The sequence below is a fragment of the Oratosquilla oratoria genome, chromosome 8 (assembly GCF_046742065.1).
Source record: "Oratosquilla oratoria isolate Oo_2021 chromosome 8, ASM4674206v1, whole genome shotgun sequence".
NCBI lineage: Eukaryota > Metazoa > Arthropoda > Malacostraca > Stomatopoda > Squillidae > Oratosquilla > Oratosquilla oratoria.
The window spans coordinates 22,474,929-22,479,928 of record NC_134784.1 but is presented as its reverse complement, the minus strand read 5'-3'; positions in this window follow the sequence as shown (position 1 = coordinate 22,479,928).

The window sequence follows — 5,000 nt, the reverse complement described above, 5'->3', positions numbered from 1 at the left end:
GGTAGGACGTATCATCGTCTCGTCCCGAATAATTTAAAAAATCCGACACATATTTTTCTGAATATTAATGTTTGCCATATGATTTCTTATCAGCACTGACTCTAAACATTTAAGTTTTCTTTTGTCGTTGTTCTTGGCTTGTATGTGCTCAGCTGATCCCGTGATATTTTGGTGTAGTGTGTTTTTGTGATGTGTGATTTTATGGCTCCTTTATGCATGTGGTATGTAAGCCTTTGTGATTATGTTTGTGTTGTGTGACCAATGTACTGCTCATTGCAAAGTGCACCGTCTTTGTTTAAATTACATGAGTACTTATACACATTACTTTATTTCTATTTTTCTGTTGTTGCTCACATATTGTTTTTCATCACCAAAGACGAAGTTATGGTGTTGCGATAGTAAATGATCAGAGAAGAAAACAGTGAGAAGATTTGAAAGTCTAAATAAAAAGATCACCAACGCTGAATATGCTGTGATATTTAATAGAAAATGTATCGATGAAAACCTGCTCCCAAAGTTTACTAATATATATATATATATATGATATATATATTATATATATATATATATATATATATATATATATATATATATATATATATATATATATATATGTATGTATGTATATGTATATACCGGTATGCATATAGTGTCCCGTATTTTCAAATTTCTACCCTGGTAACCTTGTTCACATTGATGAGTCACATTAACGTCATTGGAATGTGAATACTCAACCTGATGAGTCTTGAATAACACGTCAACCCAACAAACACATTGCACGATGCGACGTAATTTACCAAGACTTATATAACTACTCACAGAAAACGAAGTTAAAGAGGGGTGACTTTAGTACTTTTGTTTTATTTATTTATTTTATTATTTTTTTTACGAATTAATGTTTGTTTCTATTGCTTCCAGGGAATTTTATTCGGGTGAGGGATATGTCTGTGTTCAGGCAATGACATATGATATTTCATTTGATCTCTGTAAATGTAGATTAATCTACCACTGGTAATTTGGCATATGCAGCTTTCCCATTTTTTCTAAAGCCTGTTGTTAAGGTGGATTAGTTTTAAGTTTGCTTCACACGACGTAGATCCAGCTATCAGTGATTGCCACTTGCCCCAGCAGTGGTGATAACTTTTGTCATTTCATTCTTCATTCCTTTCTTTCTTCTTTCTTTCCCTCTATCTTTCTTCATCCATTCCTTTCTTCATTCCTCCTTTTCTTTCTTGTTTATTTCCATCTTCTTTCTCTTCTCCTTTAGGTCCCTTCTTCTTCCTTTCCTTCCTCCTTTTCGTCTGTTCTTTCTTCCTATTTTCTTGTATTGGCTTTCTTTTCATTCTTTCCCTTCCCTCTTTCGTCATTTTATTCTTCCCATCTTTCCTTCTCTGCTTCCTTTCTCCTTCCCTCCTTCTTTTATTTTTTTCAATTTCCTTCCTCCTTCCTTGATTATTTCTTTCTTTATTTCCCTCCTTTTTCGTTTCCTTAACTCTTCCACTCTATCATCCTTTTCTTCTTCTCCATGATTCTTGTTTGTTTTCCTTCGTTCAATTTGTCCTTACAACAATGGCCGTTTACCTATTCATTTTCCATGTTTTATCATATCTACACTTTCAACCTTCCTTTTGGTCCTTCCTATTTCTTCTCTCTTTCTTTCTTTCTGTCTTTCCTTCCTTCCTTCCATGTTTTTATCATCTCTACACTTTCACCCTTCCTTTTGGTCCTTCCTATTTCTTTCTTTCTTTCCTTCCTTCTTTCCTTCTCTCCTTTCTTCCTTTTTTTCTTCCTTTTCGAAAACGAATATATCTTTATATCTTAGAATTGGGTTATCATCCGTTTCAAATTAGAAAAAGGTTTCAGAGTAAACAAACATCATATAACTTCGGAAAAACTTAATTTTGTCTGTAATAAGAGCTTCATCCTACAGACCGGAATAAAAAAAATTGAATTAGATGTGGGAAGTATCTGAAAACACACTTATATATTGGAAGTAGTCTTGGTTACTCATTCAAAATGGCTTGGAAAAGAAACGGAAAAATATTTTGAAAAAGAGATGGACTTTGAGAAATAAGTCAATCCTATAATGATCATCAGAATTATGTAATAAAATGAAAAAAAAAAAAACGATCGAGAAAGAAACACTAGTTAGAAATGAAAATAGTTAATAACTATAAATAAAAAAACCCAAAGATTTCTACCGTTATACTAGAAATAAAAAGGTTACCAGTAATCAATTATATTGACCTACTAATATCTGGTAGCAATCTTCTTGAGTATCATTATTATTATTAATATTACCATTAGTAGCCCGAAGGGATTTCTCCCCCGTCTTCTCCTTTTCTGCATGAGGGGACGGAGAGGGGGGGGTCGCCGATTTAATAAAGCGGCCTTGCTGTGGATGTGCTGTGTCTTGCGGCACTGCTTCTGACTCAGGGGAGTGGACAAGATGCAGGGGTGATCCGTCATCCAGGAGGTGCCAAGATAAGAGGGAGGGAAGAGGGTAGAGGGGAGTGGAGTATGTAGGAGATAGAATGGGTGGGAGTGGTTTCTATGCCTTTGTTTTTTGGCTACCTCCCTTGTAAGGTGGAAAAAGCCTTTGGTATATGTATGGTATACGTATGTATTGTTATTATTTCCAGTGTTATTAGTACATCTACCCTTTTATCATTAGGTTTATCATCACTATCATTGGAACAACATGCTACCATAAAGCTACTTCCAGTGTTATTAGTACATCTACGTTTTTATCATTACTTTTATCATCACTATCATTGCAACAACATGCTACCATAAAGCTACTTCCAGTGTTATTAGTACATCTACGTTTTTATCATTACTTTTATCATCACTATCACTGCAACAACAACAACATGCTACCATAAAGTTAACACTAAACAGACCGAGGAAATCTGAACGTTGGTCGAATTCCCCCATAAGCACATATTATAAGATACTTTTATCATCACTGTCATTGCAACAACAACAACATGCTACCATAAAGTTAACACTAAACAGACCGAGGAAATCTGAACGTTGGTCGAGTTCCCCCATAAGCACATATAAAAGATACTTTTATCATCACTTTCATTGCAACAACAACAACAACATGCTACCATAAAGTTAACACTAAACAGACCGAGGAAATCTGAACGTTGGTCGAGTTCCCCCATAAGCACATATAAAAGATACTTTTATCATCACTTTCATTGCAACAACAACAACAACATGCTACCATAAAGCTACTTCCAGTGTTATTAGTACATCTACGTTTTTATCATTACTTTTATCATCACTGTCATTGCAACAACAACAACATGCTACCATAAAGTTAACACTAAACAGACCGAGGAAATCTGAACGTTGGTCGAGTTCCCCCATAAGCACAGATAAAAGATACTTTTATCATCACTGTCATTGCAACAACAACAACATGCTACCATAAAGTTAACACTAAACAGACCGAGGAAATCTGAACGTTGGTCGAGTTCCCCCATAAGCACAGATAAAAGATACTTTTATCATCACTGTCATTGCAACAACAACAACATGCTACCATAAAGTTAACACTAAACAGACCGAGGAAATCTGAACGTTGGTCGAATTCCCCCATAAGCACATATTATAAGATACTTTTATCATCACTGTCATTGCAACAACAACAACATGCTACCATAAAGCTAACACTAAACAGACCGAGGAAATCTGAACGTTGGTCGAGTTCCCCCATAAGCACAGATAAAAGATCCATTGAACCAGATATTGGGGACAGCCAGCCACCCCTGGCTGCTTTCAATCTCGCCAGGTCCTCCTCCCCAATAACAAAGAAGTGGTGGCTAATTAAGAAGAAGAATAAAAAGGAAAAAAATGTGACCCTCTTGGTATATTTCTGTCAGGACACAAATACTCGTTTAATCAAAATAGGGAAACGCAGCTTTTTCTCAGAGGTAAAAATCAAGGAAAACAAACCGTATTCGCTTTGGTAAATCAGGCGCACAAATGACACTGTGACACAAATACTTCGACTAAGTGCATATGTGTATATGAATGTATATATATATATATATATATATGTATATATATATATATATATATATATATGTATATATATATATATATATATATATATATATATATATGTATATACAGTCACGAAGAACCCAAAGTCGGAATAAAAGGAAATTTAGAAGAAAGTATAACTTCTATATTTCGGCTAAAAGCTATAGCTCTCTTCAGGAAAGTACAGGTTACAAGAAATGATAGAGACATACAGTTGAGATATGAGTAGAAGGGAAACAGGCAAAGCTAGAAACATGACAATCCGTCGCGCAGGGAGGAATCAGAGGGGAGGAGATATGTGGGTAGAGGTGTGAGGTCAGAAGGGAAGCGTGGTCAAGATTGCTGGGGGAACGGGGTTAGGAGGGTGAATATTTTTAACCAAACAGCTCACAGCTAGCCGCGAGATTATGTCCGGGGACCAATGACATAATCTCGCGGCTATCTGTGAGCCGTTTGGTTAAAATCCTCACCCTCCTGACCCCGCTCCCCCATCACTCTTGACCCCGCTTCCCTTTTGACCTCACACCTCTACCCACATATCCCCTCCCTTCTGACTCCGCCCTGCGCGACGGTGTTAGTTGTAATTTACAAATGTGTTACTACATTTCTCACCAGTGATATATATATATATATATATATATATATATATATATATATATATATATATATATATGTATATATATATATATATATATGCATATATATATATACATATATGATATATGTACATACATACATACACACACCCACACACATATATATATGTATATATATATATATATATATATATATATATATATATATATGTGTGTGTGTGTGTGTGTGTGTGTGTATGTATGTGTGTGCGTGTGTGTGCGTGTGCACACATACACACACACACACACACACACACACACACACACACACACACACACACACACACACACACACACACACACACA